This window comes from Notothenia rossii (assembly GCF_949606895.1).
Source record: "Notothenia rossii genome assembly, chromosome: 9".
In the NCBI taxonomy this organism is placed as follows: domain Eukaryota; kingdom Metazoa; phylum Chordata; class Actinopteri; order Perciformes; family Nototheniidae; genus Notothenia; species Notothenia rossii.
Window position 1 is genome coordinate 73919700 of NC_136907.1, and position 20452 is coordinate 73940151.

Below are 20452 nucleotides of genomic sequence, written 5' to 3' on the forward strand. Positions count from 1 at the left end.
CATGCAGCAGGCATCTTAATGTGAGCTCAGAGATACTTAGAGTTAATCTCACCAACCTGTAGCCGTGTGGAGGCTCATTAGTCCCCAGTCTCTCTGCCTCTTAAAGTCCAACAAAACAGCTTCTTTCTCAGCAAAAGACCAGCAGATTGTATTCTGTGTACACCAAACTTCAAGATTTGGGTGAAAAATCTTTACAAATCAAAAACGTTTTACAGTTCTGAATGGTGTCACAAGTGAGTGTGGTAAATACTTTTTTTAATACAGCAAGTTAATAATGTAATGTTCAAGGCAGAACTGCGAGTGTACAGCATGCACATACCAGAGTAATGTTGTATAACATCTTCAAAAGAAGGCAACAAAGCAAAGTTTGAACCTATTTTAGATTAAATTACTGGCAGTAATACTACCAGTTTATTGGTCTTTAACAATGTGACAAACTATAATACTTAAACAATACGTTCTTTAATTGATTGGTCAATTGACAGATAATGAATCAGTTACTACTTTGCTACAGGATATCGCAACAGAAACAAGCAATGTTTGAGATTTCATATACAGTACTTTGTTTCGGAGAAGATCTAATGGACGTTTTTTACTAACTATTTTATAGACCAAAACAGACATGTGTGAACGAGCTCTTAAAGTAAATTGATGCTGATATGGAAACAGGTAAAACAAATTATTTTAAATGGTATATCAGGAATATTTGGGACTAAAATGTTCCTTCTTTGTTATATTTTACTTCTTTATCGGAAGAACTGTTTCTTTGCCACTCAATCCATGTAAAGACAGGTCTAGGTTATTTATATGCATTTATCCGTCATCAGTTTTGTATAGCAACAAAACACTTACATACAGATGGAAACAAACAGAAAGAGGCAGAGAAGTCAAGGTTTTGCTGCTAGTGTGTGTGTGTGTGTGTGTGTGTGTGTGTGTGTGTGTGTGTGTGTGTGTGTGTGTGTGTGTGTGTGTGTGTGTGTGTGTGTGTGTGTGTGTGTGTGTGTGTGTGTGTCCTTCACAGTGTAGCAGGTGTGCCTGGGCTTCAGTCCCATTACAAGTCTCATAAATACCACCTGACACTGTTACAGCAGGCAGGCTGCGATATAAAATCCTCCTCCTGTGGCGTGAGCACGCAGCCTTTCAGCACAATTATATTATAGCACACTTCAGGGGAGGAAAGCTACACCCCTGCCCAGAACCTCTTAACACACCAAGCTGGCCTGAGCACATGCTTTCTCTCAAGCTGTGTCTTATCACTTCCAATGTGTGCTGTTTTTTAAAAGGGGCCATATTATGCTCATCTCAGGTTCATATCAGTGTTTAGTGTCTCTCCAGGGACATGTCTCCATGCTTTAATGTTCAAAAAGCTATTTATTTTTCTCATACTGCCTGTGCTACAGCACCTCTTTTCACCCTCTGTCTGAAACCAGAGCCCAGTCTGCTCTGATTGGTTAGCTGGCCGGCTCTGATGCGATTTGTCAACCGCTTAGAAATGCCCCGCCCCTTAACCAATCACATACAATGAGTTGGAGCGCTAGCCAATAGAAGCGCACGTGTTACATAGTGATGTCATTATGTTCTGGAAGTAAACAAAGGAGTCAAATGGAGACCTATATAACACAATACAGGAAAGAGAAAACCCAAGAAGCAGATTAGGGCCCCTTTACATTTCATTTGCTGTGACAATCCTGTTTTCTTAAAAGGAGATTGTGTAATTTGACTTGCATTGACCTAGCTGCTATATGTATATGGGCTATATATAAACATGAGAGCCTTTAACCATGGCCAAAACAGACACACTGTCTCTTAAATACACACACACACACACACACACATACACACACACACACACACACACACACACACACACACACACACACACACACACACACACACACCCACACTTTCAGAAAAATTAAGTGTGCATCAATTTTCTTGGTTCAGTCGTAAAAAAAAAAAAATGAAGGCAGAGGTTTAATGGAGTTTAATCCTTTTTTCTTGGTACTAGTGAATATGCTGCATTTTCAGCTTGAAGGCGTTGGACTGAAAGTATTTGTCTGGCATTCAGATACACCTGTGCCGTGTTTTCCTGTTTAGCCTCTCTGCTGTCTCGCCTCCGTGACATTTCAGTCGACCGGCGATCTGAGCGTGCTTGACATTTTGCTAAACTGCGCTCGGAAAGGTTCCTGCCTGTCCCTGTGTTTTCCTTCCCCTCCTCCCTGCATTGTGTGACTGGGTAAACAGGCATACACACACACACACACACACACACACACACACACACACACACACAGTGAAACACATGCGTACATCCTCTCCGACTGCCTATACATCTGGGGAGTTTGCTTTGTACGCCTGCAGGTTTTGGATTAGGCCTTTGTCTTTCCTGCCTACAACGCACAATGCAACCTTGAGTCGTTGATGTTTTCCCTAAACACACCTGTAAAGAAAAAGTAGGTTAGCATCTCATTATGCTCTCTAAACAGGTCATTTTTTTCTCAGTCTCTATATTGAAGTTGTCGATTGCTGAGTGCAGACACATTTGAAGTTGCACAAATGCACCAAATAGGCCTGTTTGATCTGTTTGATCAAGATAATCTAAGACCCCTACAGCGCTGTGAAGACAAAAACGTTTACTGCTTATACCAAACCCACTGCTTTCGAGTTCGGGGAAAATATCACGTCTGTGTTGTGAAGATTGAGTTATGAGAGAAACTAAAAGAATATGAGGTTTGTCCTTAAGTTAGTTCTGAGTAACAAAGCTTTATGCAGGAAGGAACAAAGCACTCTGTCACTTCTGCCATGTCAAGATAGAAATCCCCTGTGACTTGACTTGACTTGTATAATGTCAAGTGTACGCCAAATAGTGTCAACTTGATGCGATGTGATGTCAGCTTCTATGAGTGGTGCAGTGATGACGTCATTTTGTAGGCTTACCTGGCAGATGGCATCGCAAGGGCTCTCAACAAAATGTCCCTATTGGATTTCCATGTATTACAGAAAGTAAGCTCTGTGGCAAACACACATTTATAATATCAATCTATAATCTTCACATATTAACACCACTTTAGGATTGTTGAAGCGTAAAAGCAATCACCCGAAGTAAAACGCGATACGTTTAGCTATAAAGGAACAATATCACGTTCACATGGCTGCACATCACCACCGCTAAGCTAAAGGCGGCTAATGTTTGGTGCGATGACGTTAAGCCGTTTATTTAATTACTTGTTTGCAACCCACGTTTTTATGACACTTAAACGAAATTCACAAGTGGGTTATTTACTGATGAATATTAGGTCGTTGAAATTCTCTTAACAACAGATCTTATTCCAGGCCTCTAACCAATAAATATTTCTTTTAAATCATCATTTCCAGTTTTAGGACTTATTCGTGCACCACTCTATTTTTAATAACAGAATTTCCACAACACCTGTAGCTGTGCGTCCTCCATTAACCCCAGAGGGTCAGTTTGAACTTTGAATCCAACGTCTGAGAGCATATGGAGAACCTTGCTCTGGTTCTGTGCCACTCAGACGAGTCTCTCCTGCTCGGTGGTGCCCGGGCACACACTCATATCCCAGCGTGACGCTCCCATCGTTGACAGACTTACAAAGCGAGCTCGCTGGCCGTCAGACATCCAGACGGCAGCAGCATGGTCTTCATTTACCGAGGAAAAGAAGCGCCATGCCAGCCGGGGCCACGTGCCAGAGAGAGACCTGCAGAGCTGCCACCACCGCTGCCAAATCCTGACATACAGGAGATAGGCCGTTTGTGCTGGTGTGCCAAACATACAGCGGTGTAATTAAATGGTAGGATTTAAGATGATGGGATAGTGTGAAGTATCCTGCTGGATCCGAAGATTAAGATATTGTTATTGAGCAAAGAAGGCTCACCACCTGTGTTCTCATTGTGATGTGATAGTTGGCTGTTTACTGGTTTTATGGCTGCACGATTTGGAAAAGCGTGATTCATTTGACTGGTATGCCATTACGATATCGGAGCGATTGATCATTTTTGCCTCAGTATTTTTATTTTTTTAGGATTTGTAACAAACATACATGTTTTTTGTTAAACCTGTAACATATTCCTACAATTTGTAGGCCGGGATATCTCTGCTGCTCTATACTTACTATAAAATAACACATATCTAGCTTGTTACAAACGTTTTGCTTCCGGGCTATGTGAATAGTCCATAATGCAATATCTATACAATTTATATTAATAATAGTCCGGTTTGGTTTCTTAATGTAGATTTCTATAGTACAAACTCCACCCTGCCCTTAAGGAATATGCATAATGTGTCTCCAAGCGTGTATCCAAAGGTTGAAGAAGTACTTAGACCTACCCTAAAAGTAGTAATACTAGATTGTAAAAATACTCATTCTGCATTTAAAATCTTAATATAGTAAAAGTGCAAAAGTATTAGTATCAAAATATAGTTAACATGCCGAAAGAAAAAGTAAATATTGTGCGTAATGGCCCATTGCCGAAGTTAAGTACAGATACCTCAAAATTGTTCAGTACTTGAGTAAATGTACTTTGTTACATACTGTGTGTGTGTGTGTGTGTGTGTGTGTGTGTGTGTGTGTGTGTGTGTCTAGGCTCATATCTCATTGATAAAAGTGTGTCTTTATCTTCAAAGCAAACACTTTGACTGATGTTACCTTACAGCTGACCTCAGTTCTCCAGACTGCGGGGTCAGCGGTGTTATCCAAGAGTGTTTTTGACGGCAGCAGACTGTTCTCCAGCTTGTTCACCCCAGATGCTCTGGGCAGATCCAAAGCAGGCTTACCTTCTTTAGTGTTAAACTCAGTTTAGCGTAGCGTAGCCAAGTGAAGCATAGCTCAGATACTCAAACTGCTCACGGCGATACACTCTTCCCCCACAGGCTAGCTTGTGTTGCAGAGACAGCTATCTCTAACACAGCTAAACACACTTGTCATGTTTTCCACATCACAACGCTCAGATTTTTCTGATGCTAAGCAGCTCTTTATGCCCGGTGGAAGTTCTCCAACCTTTTTCCCAAGGAGTTTACTGCCAGAGAATGTGTGTGATATGAATACTGAGCAGGTGAGACTAGGAGCAAACTGTTTGCTGGTAGTGAGTGTAAGATCAGGACCACAGCAGTGCAGCGGTACCTGCTGAGGCATTAATCAGCCACACAGAGAGTGTTATTGATAAGATGGAAGTGTTTGTATCCTGTTTGAATCTTACTGTGACCAATGTAAGGGAGAGGAGAGATTATTTCTGCTGGCAGGACATTAAAGCAGGTTTTCAGGCCGAAATTAGAGACATATTTTCTTCAAGAACGCTTCTTAAAACAGGCAAATAAAAAACCCCACTATTGGCTCAAGTGAAACCAACCTTACATTTGAATTACATTTCTGATATATCGCGGAAAACATTTATTTGTGAGGAATAAACAGAAAACATCTGACTTTTAATGAAAGAGGAATGATTTGTAAATGGTCACATGACTGATATCAGGCATCAACAATTCAAACAGTGGTCTTGTCTCCACAGGGAACGGAGATATGGTAAACACGTTGAGTTTATTGATTGGGTGTATGATTAGCTGAATGCTTCTACATGATTGCATAAACAAAACAGTGAAAGAGAAAGCAAAGTCAAATGGATACTAAATTAATCCTTGTGCAAATTGAAAATACACCATGAATTGCAACTAAAGCATGTATTGGAAATCAGGGTGTGGATTGAAACACAAGATGTGCTGGAGGTAACAGAAGCCTGCACTTTAGCTGTCTTCTCATCGCCTCAAAGATCCATCTCTCCCACTATGTTTCATGATAATCATTATATTAGAAATGAGTTTTAAGGCTGGAGCAGGCAAGGTGAATCTCAGGGAGTAGAAAGACTGTTATTTGGGATTAACGGCTTAATATGTGAACCTGAATGACATTTCCAAACGATAACCCCAACAGTCTTGAAAGTAAAGGTCAGCGGAGACAATATTAAGTACAATCAGTGGTTCCCTCAACAATTTCACTAACAGCAAAGAGTCCAACGTTCCTGGTGGCTTTTCAAGCATGTCCTCCAGTAACTTCTATGATCCTTGGGTTTTTCTCTCAGCACCCAATGATGAAGCACTGCTAAATATAAAGGATCTTAACCTTGTTGCACCTACCAAAGATCAACCCCCACTTGCAGGATAGAGCGACAGGAAAGATGGAAAACAGAGAAAAGGTTGCGTTAAAGGTCACAGAGCAGCTCTGAACCCAAAGCACGTGGAGAGGGCATGGACAGATCCTTCCTGTCACTCTGCTTTGTGATATTGTTCAATCTAATATTTGATGGATGTCCATTAGAAATCCTACCTCGTGCACACGGAGGTCACAGGGTCAGGCACAGCCTCTCTGGAACACACAAGGATTTACTGTCAAGGACGCTTCAGCAGGTTGGCTGAGTCTAACCCAGCTGTTTGGGTTTAAGAGTAGTCCATCAAACCCCTGCAAGCCATGCAAAGTGGTCCTGAAACCAGGCTGCATTATTCATTATTCGCTGATTTATCAATGAACTATTTGCTCTATTAGAGCTGAAACAATTAGTCGATTAGCCGATCCGAAAGGGAAAGTATTTTGATCAAATATCAGTCTTTACCCAGTCACTGTCTCTTCTGTGTGACGATTTGCTGCCTTTCTTGGTCTTATCGTCCTTATTTTTCATGGTTGATGGACAAAAGACTATTTGATGACATCTTACACTTTAGGAAACGTTTAAGAGCATTGTTAAAAAAAAATGTAGAACAAACAATTAAAGGCGGGGTAGGTAAGTTTGAGAAACCGGCTCGAGACACACTTGTTGTTATATTCCATGGAATGCTTTTAAAATCCCGAAAGCAATGAATATCTGAAGTGCTGTGACAAAAAATCCATAAAAAAATGTCATCTGTGGAAGCCATAGTACTGTAAAAAAAACAACCAATCATCTGAGCCGGCCCGGCTAAAGTAACTGGATGGCCTACCTGCCTGTCAGCCTTCCATCTGTGCACAAACTTATCTCGTGCCCTCATTGGTCATGTGCGCGTTCGTGTGTGTTGGAGGAGGGGCTCCGTAAGGAAGTCTGAAGGAAGTGGCAGATTTTTCCGGCTGTGTATTTTCAAATTCTTGCGCACTCAAGCTGGTTTCTCCAAAATGACATACCCCACCTTTAATCAAGATAATGTTTTGCTACCGAAACTAAAAGTAGTTGTCAAATCCCATATCGACATGTTTTTCATAACTTGTCTTATCCAAACAAGAGTCTTAAACCCTTTAGGAGATGCAGACGACCAGCACACCTTTACATTTTTTGGACAGGTGATTGTTTTGGTTAATTTTAGCTTGAACCTTTGACTACAATCAATCCCCAAAATTAAGTAGCAGATATATTTCCTGGCAGTCTACAATTCAATTTATTGTCAAATCATTTCAGCTTTACTGAAAACACTTTATGCTGCTGTTTCTAGTTCTTCTAATGGTCAACAGTATCTGACAACAGACAATAAGCTCATCTGTCGTGCTACAGCAGCACTATTTTAAGAATAACAATCACTTGAATGACTAAGTTTGTAAAAGGAGGTAGGTAATTTGCCCAGGAGAGGTGTATTCACAGTAGGCCAGTATAAACAGACACAGTAATGTCTGTATTTAAAATAAAGCATGGTTGGCTGGATCTGCAAAACCGATGCATGTTGTTCACCATGGAGCCGGTCTGGATCTTCCCTGCTCAAACTGTATACAAATGCAGCAATTATATGATATTTATTTAACCAAAACCCTGCTGAGTGGTACATAATATATTCCCTATGTAATTACACGTTCTCAGCTTCCATTTTCTCATGTCTTTTCATACAAACGGAAAGTATTGTGTTAATGACGAGGAAAGTTTACTCAGCACTCAAGCTTAGCAGATACAGCCCACTTCAAATTCAAACACTCTCGGACACATTCAGACCTGGAAACAGCCCAGTGTAATCACACTCTTCAGCTTTTTCCACAAACTGAGAACTACAGGGAAGCATATTCCCCGCTAAAGAAAGGCATGAAGAAGTTTAAAAAGACGTGGAAGTGCTGTCAAAAATAGTACAAAAGAAAATGGTGTCATCTGCATAGAAGGTCATTCCTGTAGTACTGCTTTACACGCATGTTTTGATGATTTATTACAACCAGATATGAACGGCCCATCGTCATCCACTTCTCTCTGAATATTCTTTTTCTTGTGAATGTGAATTCTCAATAGAAGAATGCCGCTGACAGCCCAGAGATGCACCTGACAGACTTGGCGATTAGGACAGGATTTTCCACGCTGTGGCTGGGAATGTGAAAGCAGTTGGAAAAACCACCTTGCTGAGAAACAACTGGGTCAAATACAATTGCTGGGCATCCAAAACACAGTGATGACCTAGATCTGCTCCCACCAAGAAGCTGTCACTCCAGCAGAACAACAGAGGGTCCCAAAAGGCTGCAAAAACAAATAACAAATCCCCAGAACCTCCGCTGCTTTATAAAAGATTCACCCGCTGCATGTCGCTCGTTTCTTGTTTGTTTTGGGGATTATAATGCGCACAGTCTGTGAACGCCTGGGAAAGTGTTGCGTAGGCACGTTGCTCAGGAATCTGAGGCGAGATAATAAGCCGGTGACAGGACTTCCTGCTCCAGATGTGCAGCGTGTCTGACAGATGCCGGAGAGATGTCTGTTTTTATGGGGACATTTTAAGAACTTAGTTAACTTTCACATAACGATTGATGATTGATCTGGGTTAGGTTAAAAGAGAAGAGTATCTGTATCTAGTCATCAACAACACATCTAGCTGTATTGGTACAATCTGTAATCATTTAGTTTGGAAAGTGAAACAAACTTGCATGGACTGTGTTTGAGACGAGGGCCTTTTTACTGTGATGTGAAATTCGTCTGGCTTGAGAGGGTCGTTAAAGTTCTTTGAGAATAGATAAAAAGAGCTGAGACCTTTTCTGATAATTGATTTATCATTTCTTCTTTGTTCATTTTGTATTTTTTCGAGCTGAAATACCAACGATTTGCTGATTGCAGCCTCTCAAAAGTGAGAGTTTATTTTTGTCTAATACGACCGTAAGCTCAATATCTCTGGGTTTTAAATTGTTTTATGACTAAATACTTGGCTGAAGATCCAGGAGGCAACATTTCGGATCATTGGAAGATAGATACATCAATCTTTAGCATGAACACGGACACAACTGTTCGTCACAGGACTGTGCAATTAGAATTAATATATTCATAAAGAACTAAGTTATATAACACTGATATATATATTTGCATGTGAGTTAACAGCCTTGTGTTGATCTGGCCTTGTGTTGATCTGGCCTTGTGTTGATCTGGTCTGGTGTTGATCTGGTCTTGTGTTGATCTGGCCTTGTGTTGATCTGGTCTTGTGTTGATCTGGTCTTGTGTTGATCTGGTCTTGTGTTGATCTGGCCTTCGGTTGATCTGGCCTTGTGTTGATCTGGTCTTGTGTTGATCGGGCCTTGTGTTGATCTGGCCTTGTATTGATCGGGCCTTGTGTTGATCTGGTCTTGTGTTGATCTGGTCTTGTGTTGATCGGGTCTTGTGTTGATCTGGCCTTGTGTTGATCGGGTCTTGTGTTGATCGGGTCTTGTGTTGATCTGGTCTTGTGTTGATCTGGTCTTGTTTTGATCTGGTCTTGTGTTGATCTGGCCTTGTATTGATCTGGTCTTGTATTGATCGGGCCTTGTGTTGATCTGGCCTTGTGTTGATCGGGTCTTGTGTTGATCGGGTCTTGTGTTGATCTGGTCTTGTGTTGATCTGGTCTTATTTTGATCTGGTCTTGTGTTGATCTGGTCTTGTGTTGATCTGGTCTTGTGTTGATCTGGTCTTGTATTGATCGGGCCTTGTGTTGATCTGGTCTTGTGTTGATCTGGCCTTGTGTTGATCTGGCCTTGTGTTGATCTGGTCTTGTGTTGATCTGGTCTTGTGTTGATCTGGTCTTGTGTTGATCGGGCCTTGTGTTGATCGGGCCTTGTGTTGATCGGGTCTTGTGTTGATCTGGTCTTGTGTTGATCTGGCCTTGTGTTGATCTGGCCTTGTGTTGATCTGGCCTTGTGTTGATCGGGTCTTGTGTTGATCTGGTCTTGTGTTGATCTGGCCTTGTGTTGATCTGGCCTTGTGTTGATCTGGCCTTGTGTTGATCGGGTCTTGTGTTGATCTGGTCTTGTGTTGATCTGGCCTTGTGTTGATCTGGCCTTGTGTTGATCTGGTCTTGTGTTGATCTGGTCTTGTGTTGATCTGGCCTTGTGTTGATCTGGCCTTGTGTTGATCGGGTCTTGTGTTGATCTGGTCTTGTGTTGATCTGGCCTTGTGTTGATCTGGTCTTGTGTTGATCTGGCCTTGTGTTGATCTGGCCTTGTGTTGATCTGGCCTTGTGTTGATCTGGCCTTGTGTTGATCTGGTCTTGTGTTGATCTGGCCTTGTGTTGATCTGGCCTTGTGTTGATCGGGTCTTGTGTTGATCTGGTCTTGTGTTGATCTGGCCTTGTGTTGATCTGGCCTTGTGTTGATCTGGCCTTGTGTTGATCTGGTCTTGTGTTGATCTGGTCTTGTGTTGATCTGGCCTTGTGTTGATCTGGTCTTGTGTTGATCTGGTCTTGTGTTGATCTGGTCTTGTGTTGATCTGGTCTTGTGTTGATCTGGTCTTGTGTTGAGGCTCTCTCTTGCTCAGGGTGGTAGTTTGATACCTGTGTGGTGAAGCTGCTTCTGGTATACCGTTTGTCCCACCCATACTCTTCTGTAAACAGTTACCCAAAAGCAATGCTCTCTGTTTAATATTTGAAACTGGGGATTACTTGTTACTTAAACACAGTGTGATTCAAAGTTTGAGACAGTGGTGGGAATTTGGCAGACCAAATACAACATCTAATGCTCCTGGGCTGAAGACTGCTTCTGCTGCTCTATAAACTGATTATTATTCAAATGAATGGATTCAGCAGCAGCTCAAACTCTGCGCATTCATTTCAACAAGATAGCTGCTGTGCTTTCTTCTCTCCTCTAGTGTGTCATGTGGTTAAAGGCCATGTGCTCAGAGTTTCTCCTTCCCCCCAGTGACCTCTCCTCCCCCTCTTCCTCCCCTCTCCATGCTCCAGTCTATGCTCGTTCCCAGTCAATGGGCACCACTGGTCGGGGAGTGACCTTTCCGACCTCTTTAGCGCTGGTTGGTGCAGCATGGTTGTGGGCTTGGCTGCACTCTCTCCCCTCTGGTCTTAAATTCAAACATGGCCGTCACTTTCTTTATAGTAGGTAATTACCACTTGTCTCATTAACTTGCCTAGCAGGACGTTGTGTTTTCTGTTTGGTTGGTTCGTGTGTTTATCGGTCTGCCAGCAGGATATCAGAAAAAGAAAAAGAACAGATACAAATACAGGTAAAGTACCGGATTAATGAGCAGTATCGTTAAGAGTAGGAGTACCGTTAACATGTTAATTCTATTTTATTCACTTATTTATCAATCGGACCATCCGAAGCTGTGTGCACTACCTGCTGGTCGAAACTGTCAGACCTTTTAATCTGTGTTTTTAATATGTCTCTTTTCGAAGCACTCGCTGGAGCAGTGACTATAAATCTCGTTGTATTCTGTACAATGACAATAAAAGCTTTTGAAATTTGAATTGAATTTGTTAGCCTAACAATCACTAATCATTAGGGATATCAAATTCAGAGGAGCTTTAATGGCATAAGATAAGATAACATGAGAAGTACTTTATTGATCCCAATTTGGGACATTTTTGCCAAATTTCAAATATCAAAAACATATATCAAATGTCAAAAACATAGTGTTGCCAAAGCAATGCGTAACAACAACCAATAGAAAATAGAAAATAAGAACACTAAGCATGTTAACGATACATGTGGCACGACAGCAACACATTAAACATACATGCCAACTATAACATGTAATATATATAAAGTAAGATACAAACATACTATGAGCTAACCATCATTAGCATATTGAGAACATCTTTAAATGCAAGGGTTTGGTTTGTGCATTTCAGAAACTCTGGTTTTGCTGCAGTCTCTGAGTATGGAATATTAGTATACAATGATGTAATGGGAGATAACTATGGTATTCCTCCAAAAAAGCTCAGACAAAGATGTAGAGTAAGCAAAAATGATGTGCTGACAGCCGAACACTGCAATGGGACATTCATTATTTACAGGCTATGGGTTCTGTTATGGCCTCTAACAGGCAGCGTGTCTCTAAATGTGTCAAATAAAGGTTGAACTTCACTACACTGTGAGGAGGGCTAGTCTTAGCCCACAGGCTGCAGACTGTAATGCTGGTGCAACAGCGAGAGGCAGGGAACAGGGAAATGAGTGTGGAGAAGGTGTTTACCGTGAGGCGTGCAGCGCATACACTGCACTCTATTTGTGCTCATAATTAAATCAAAGAGTCACATGCAGGTGATGTATGGATAATATATAGCCTGTCACGAGTCTAGGCACCGTGGCAGAGCAGTGCAACACACACACACACACACACACACACACACACACACACACACACACACACACACACACACACACACACACACACACACACACACACAATCAGTTAGTTAGCAAGCCAACAAGATTTACTGTCTAAATCTTGAGTCTTGTGTCAGCCAAAGTGGAGGCTGACATAAAAATGGAATTACAAAAAAAATAGAGAATAAAGAAAGTGCTAGTATTGCAGTTTCTCTTGGCACACACACACACACACACACACACACACACACACACACACACACACACACACACACACACACACACACACACACACACACACACACACACACACACACACACACACACACACACACACACACACACACACACACACACACACACACACACACACACACACACACACACACACACACACAGTTATCCTGTCTCCCTGAGTAACAGTTGGGCTTCTCTTAGTAAATCGAATCAGTTGCTCCCGGTCTTGGGTGGCCCCTGGCATGGAAACTCGAGCTATCAGATTGATTTCTCTCTCTCTCTCTCTCTCTCTCTCTCTCTCTCTCTCTCTCCCTCTCCCTCTCCCTCTCTCTCTCCCTCTCCCTCTCCCTCTCCCTCTCCCTCTCCCTCTCTCTCTCTCTCTCTCTCTCTCTCTCTCTCTCTCTCTCTCTCTCTCTCTCTCTCTCTCTCTCTCTCTCTCTCTCGCCGTCGGCCTCCCCCCGGGCTCGACCTAGTGTTTCAGGGACGGTCTGACCAGTCGACTGCCTCCTGCAGAGATGAAAGCTGGGAAGGTTGCTAACCGGCTGACGGAGCCTCCTCTCTCTGACTCACATGTGTCACAAGCAGTGCGTCTAGCTGTCACTCTCTCACTGTGACTGTGGCTGTTATTCTGTATCTGTCAGTGTCTTCTGGGCTTATGTAACCTCCAGAGTCCTTTATCCTCACGGGTCTGCTTCAGGGACATGTAGGAAAAACGGGGTCAGACCAACTCCTCTTAATCGCTTAAAGGCAGCCCTGAGACAGCACACATTTGCACACACACGTTACCTCCTTGAGCTATTTTCTGCCTGACTTCAGGTCCTGCCCTCAAACCAGCCCTCTATCAGACTCTCGTTATAGACACGTTTCCCCAAAAAACGGCCTCTTGGTCCTCAGGCTGTTTGTCAAACTGCAGGGAAGTAAGGCGTCAGGCAGACTACATCACTGTGATTTGCCGATAGCCTCTTACTCATTGAAGCAAGAACCAGCAGAGACCCTTAAAGATACACTGTTTTGTCTCTGTGTTTTTAAAGTCCTGAGACTTAAATTAAGTATGAGTGGTCTGTTTATTTATTTAGTGGTGTATGTTTTTGCTGTGTGTATCTGGCTAAATTACGTGTAGCATGTAGCTGAGATGCTTGAAAATATATTGGTTACAGTGCGTTTTTGTTGTTGTTTGTCCTTTGTGATAATAAACTGGTTTCTCAGACAAAACAAGACGAGTGAAGAATTCCCATTGACCTTTTTAAAACATTACATGGTTATAAAAATGCTTTAGGAGTTTAGTTAGTTAGTTTTAGTTACTGCTATGCCTGTCATCTTTGCTCTATGTGTTTGTGTTGTCTCCTGGGTTCTGCAGTGCCCGGAGTCTGTCTTTTTATTTTTTTTCTCCCAAACCCCATCCCCTCAGGAAGCCTTTGCCTCCTGTCAGGTCATCATTGTAAATAAGAATTTGTTCTTAATTGATTTTCCTGGATAAATAAAGGTTCTACTACTACTACTACTACTACTAGTTTCGACAGCACCAATATTAAAGCTTTAAAAAAAACGCCCATCCTTAGTTACTAGTGTCTTTAACAAAACAAAAAGAGATTGTATCACTGTTCTTTAGGTTTCCTTAACAAAAACATTGAAAATGCAATGATGGCAGAGAGATATACACACAGGTGAAGAGTGGTTTTGTGTCCTAGTAGTGGATCAACTCCTTTCTCACTTCTGATTCACGTCTAGGAAATGAGCAGCCCCAGGAAACCCCCCTGCTGCCAGTCCAGTTCTTAGAAATGCATGTGAGGAGAAACAGAAGTACTCACTTCAATATAAAGAGTACCGGACAACCATTACACACCGTGTGTGTGAGGAACAGAGCACGCAGGCATTTAATCACATAACCTGCACCGTCATACTCACTCATAAACTCCCTCCCACTCACACTGAGACACACACACACACACGCACACACACACACGCACACACACACACACACACAGGCTCATCCTCACTCACATAAGCACTGTGTCTGGGCGTTTCCACATCTACCTTCGCCACAGTGGCTGCAGAGGATACTGTACACTGTAGCCTACATTTCATTCACAATACAAAAGATGCATTACTCTTCTGCATCAGGAGGACACACACTTGCTGTACACTAATCTTCTCTGCTAGAGGCCATCCATAGCAGCTCTGCACCTGGATTAAAGCGGTTTAAACAGTAATCTGTCATGGATGATTTATGGTGTTCGGCTACTGTCTGTACACTGAAATCTCTGCGTTTTACCCCCTTGTGGCAATTAAAGTGTGAAGCTGTAAACACAGGAGGACAAGGTCATTGCTAATGGGACGGCTGCACACAATTCATTATTTCAAAATGAACTTCATTCGTTTTTAAAAGAATAATCAACATACTTTAAGTCTGGAATACATTAGAACATAGTGAACAAGTAGCCCTGTTATGCTTTTTGGATTTGTCCCTTTCCTGTAGTGTGTTACGGTACGTCCACACAGCAGCTTTGAACAAATCTTGAAAATCTTGGAGCTGGGCGTGTCTGAGAGCTTGGGGATTTTTAGCGACCAACAACCAATCACATGAATCTCCCGCCCCCGAAATACAAAGCAAAAAACCCCAGGGATTTTATGCGAGCAATATATATATATATGTATATATTTATAAACTCCCCAGACAGGCGAAAACCTACCAGTTTCACCCACTGTCTCTGCCACCTCCCTCCATGCCTGGTTCCTCCGGTTTGTATCCCGGTAAATAGTTCTGGTCGTAAAGAACCGGTTGATTTGCTACCCTAATTGTAATATGAGGAAATGAACTGCGGTCTGGCTTTCCCAGCTTACACGTGGTTTGATTGGCTAGCGCTTGTACTTTCAGATTTGCATAAACGGGATTTGATTGGCTGACGCTTCCAGCTCAGCTTCAAAAGTTGAACATTGCTCAACTTTTGATTCCTGAAAATCCTAGAAATCTTCGCTTCCCCACAATGCAGTTCGGCGAAAAGCGAGGCAAAGTGACGTCATCCCCATTCAAAGTCAATGGGCAGAGAAGCGTTGGAAGATTTTTTTAAGCTGCTGTGTGGACGTAGCGTTATTTAAGTTTTTAGGCATGTAAATGGTCTGCAAAGTCCCTTGTGTTCCCTCTCCCCCTCGTGATACGCCTTAATTAGACTCCTTTGTTTACTTCAGGAACATAGTGACATCACTATGTAACACTCGCATTTCTATTGGCTTGCGCTCTAACACATTGTATGTGATAGGCTAAGGGGCCGGACATCTCAGCATTGATGAGAAAAATAAGGAGCTTTTTGAACATTAAAGCATGGAGACATGTCACAGTAGGGACACAGAGTACTAAAATTCAGCATTATAGGGCCCCTTTAAATTCACCAGACTCCATGCTGGCCTTTTGACCCACATCCTAATATAATGAAATATATGAAATAGAGGAAATCATCTTCTAAATTCAGATTTTCCGCGGGTGAGTGTCTCACATTTTTAAATAGATTGTAACCAGTCAAATATTTCCAGTTTCCTCTTATTTTTTATTATGAATCCCCACCATCAATACAAAGCTGATCATAAGACACTCGTTTTTGGAGTGAATGCTGAACATTTAGTAAAGCAGAGTAGTATGAGAGTGGAGGACGGGGTACAGAGAGATCGACAGGAGGAGGGAAGGTAAACAGGAAGTGACCACTCACCACGTTAACACCCCCCACTTCCCTATATGTCATTTCCTCTCTGTGTGGCCTATGAGTGCTCAGGTTAAATGTGGCACCAAGAGAGTGAGAAGCAGAGGTGTGTGTGTGATCTGACATGTTTCATTAGCCTCTGATAAGTGGGTCGAAGCTGTGTTTATAATGTATGTCTATGCGAATGTGTGTGGGATTGAAATCCTAACAGTGTTAGCGTGTGACCCAGTTGTTGTCAGAGAGAGTTAAATCCTGCTGATCCTACACTTCTGTTTACACAGTCACGTGTGGGGACTCACTTCGCTTATGTGGACAAATTGGAGGTCCCCATGAGGGGAATCATTAATTTTAGGGTGAAGACTTGGTTAGGGTTAGGGTTAGGATTAGGATTAGGGTAAGGGTTAGGCATGTGTTGGTTATGGTTAAGGTTAGGATAAGACTCCAGGAAATGCATGTAAGTCAATGTAATGTCCCCTGAAGTGGTGTGTGTGTGTGTGTGTGTGTGTGTGTGTGTGTGTGTGTGTGTGTGTGTGTGTGTGTGTGTGTGTGTGTGTGTGTGTGTGTGTGTGTGTGTGTGTGTGTGTGTGTGTGTGTGTGTGTGTGTGTGTGTGTGTGTGTGTGTGTGTGTGTGTGTGTGTGTGTGTGTGTGTGTGTGTGTATTTTGAGGCAGGTAGGAAAAATTCAGAGTGGCAGATAAATGTCAAAGATGCATCGAGTCTGCAGATCGCTTTTCAGTTTCAGTTTCAGCCCGGAGTTGTAGAAAGAATAGAGCTGGACAACATAACTATATAGAGTCAAATCTACATATATGTGTGTATCGTATCAAGCTTGTGGCAAGAAGACAGATGATTTGGCGTTATGTGGGGCCAGCTTTCTCTAAATAAGGCACTCGATTTGCGTCTTTTCACAGCGCCCAGGTCTAAAACGTTGGTGTTAATCGTAATTAGTTATCTCTTCAACTTCAAACCCGACTCTAATGAGATTTAATGAGATGGAAGGATATTCATATAAAAATGTGGCCCTGAGCAGCTCTAATCCATACCTCCTAACCCTTTAGTGTTTACATGACCCACTGATGAACTCCCGTTGGTCTCACAGAAGAGGTGCCGGCAAAACAGTCGCTTTTTTTTCTTCCAGGCAGCTATAACAGTACTGAGAACGTTATGTAATACTCCGGTGTACCCCCACCCCCCGCCCAGCATGACTCATTACACACACACACACACACACACACATACACACACGCATTCTTCCTCATTTACCTGACGCATATTATCACTCTGAAAATGTAGTGTTCTTATAAACTTTAAAAGACATCCCGGATATTCACGGTTGAATTTTTAATTAATTAATTTTTTTTATCATCTTGATTTTAGATTTACATATTCAGTTACTTAGTAGATGAATATTATAATGTTCATTTGTTTTACTTTCATGGTTAAAGCACTCAAGAAACGTGCATTAACACTTCCATTAGTCACACTTAAAGGAGCCCTGTATTCTAATTCTCAGCTTCTATATTTGTATTTAGTGCCTCTATCTTTACATATGACACACACACACATCCAGTTAGGTACATTTCTGAGCTGAATGAACACATGCAGTTCTTCAACACAACTTGGTGTCAGTGGTTTCTCAGGTGAAGTGTGAGTCACGCCCTCGTCAGCTTGCAGTAAACCAAAGCTTTTGGGAAATGACATCAGCCCCAGTGTTAGACCACCCGCTACCTGTAAGTCACCTCATAGCGTCCGGGAAGTTTTAAAATGATGTCAGAGTCACTTTCCTTGCTTTTAAGAGCAGCTTGTAAGAAACTCTGCCAGAGACGATTTCCATGAATTACCTTTTGGAAACATTCAAATGCACTCTGAGAAAAGGACTGCTGGCACAATGTCACATGTAGTGGATACTCTAAGAGTTATGATTCACCTGAGAGGGGCCGTGTTGAATTTGAGTCTGCCGCTGTATGCCTACTCTCTGCATGGTGTATGTTTTATGTAGACATGAAAGTTTGATTAAGTTTGAATGATAAAGTTTTGCTTTTTCCTATATTACATGAGCTTCCCCAGTTAGATGGCAGAATCTTGTGCGGTCGATTGATAACACCGAGTGCTGGTTTACTTGGATATGATATTTAACAGCCTGTGCAGCATCTTGAGTTACTGTCAAGGAGCTGTATTCTCAGGTAAATATATTTCGTTTTATTTAGACACCAATGGATAGTAAGTGATCAGATGAAAGGTTACTGGCCTGAAATAATGTTTGTTCCCATTCTCACCACTGAGGTATGCGGCAGCCCATTATGTTTAACTTAGATGAAGAATTTTGATATCTGAAATGAACCTTAAGACGGATGATGGTACTATGGGCCAAAACACCAGTGACTAAATGGGACCACTGATCGTCATCCTGCTGACCATTAGCTGCCTTTAGCTTAGCGTTGGTGACGTGAAGTCATACGGCTCTAATGAAGTCCGTCTGAAGTGTTAGCTTTTACGTACGTTGCGTGCATTTACAAAAAATACTTCATCACTGCACCTCTCTATAATTAGTCACCTTCAGGTTTACTTTAGTTCCTACTATTGTCTGCTGAAGGGTCAACCCTGCAAAGAGAGAGAAGGAGAGAGAGAGACAGGGGTCTGATGAGGTCTGATTGAGCACCTGGGCCGAGCAGGAAGCAGCTGGAGAGTCATGATTACTGTGGACACACACACAAACACACACACACACACACACACACACATACACACACACACAAAACACACTTAATACCTGAAACATGTCAGGCTTCAGTGACTTACCAGGCTGAATTATAAAGATTAACTGTACAGTTATTAATCACACACATGCCCACTTAGATTTTCTCTCTTTCTCTTTTACTGTAACACACACAGATACACACACACACACACACACACACACACACACACACACACACACACACACACACACACACACACACACACACACACACACACATGGCAGATGCTCTGTGTCTTCAGGAGGAGGACGGGGGGAGTCCCTGGCCTCTGGCTTACGTTGCTGGCGGCAACAGGAGGGGCTTTCCTGTGTGTATGGAGATTATGCATTTATAGCTCTGCAGTGTGTGTGCTGGTCCAGAGGTTGCTGGCTGTATTAAGGCGAGATGGACATGGAAACCCGGTGCAATGTGCCAGGGAAGTATGCGACCACACCCCCCTCCCCTGTCTGCGCAGATGACGCAGTCTTACCTCATGTTGACTTTCAACAGAAACCTCAGAAATATGACTCAGGGCTTCATAGTCTACAGTCCTGCAAGCCATATTTTTAACCCGGAAGGTACTCAAAGGTGGAGGCATAATTAACACGAAAAAATTATGACTGCAGAACGATTTTATGGTTCATGTAAAATGTTCATGTCTTCACTTCGTAATCTTAAGAAGAGCTGCAACTTAAGATCATTTAATGATGTATTCATCTGTTGATTGCTTTAAATAGTCTTATCTATGGTAAGAAAATGCACAATAAAATATCCCCTAATTTGGATTGGCTGTGTTTGACTAACAGTCCACAACCTGTTCAGCTTACTGTCATACTGTATATCTATATATGTTACTGTTAAGGGAAAGAGTAGCTCCCATAACAGGTTCTAAAAATATGATGGAGGGGAAAATGTCTGACTCGTTAAGAGGGCCGACTCTGCAGCTGCTCACCATGTTAAAGTCTGGTCACATCTAGTAGCAGACAGAAAGCGATGTTCACACACACACACACACACACACACACACACACACACACACACACACACACACACACACACACACACACACACGTACACCACACACACATACACCACACACACACATACATACATACAGTACACCACACACACACACACACACACACACACACACACACACACACACACACACACACACACACACACACACACACACACACACACACACACACACACACACACACACACACACACACACACACACACACACACACACACATACACATACACCACAC

General features: G+C 42.3%; 1 protein-coding gene across 6 annotated transcripts in view; it reads left to right on the forward strand.

Moving 5' to 3' along the window:
* Window positions 1-20452, forward strand: part of LOC307020181 (zinc finger E-box-binding homeobox 1-like) — a 63349-nt gene that overhangs the window by 15872 nt on the left and 27025 nt on the right. The gene's annotated exons all lie outside the window — the stretch shown is intronic.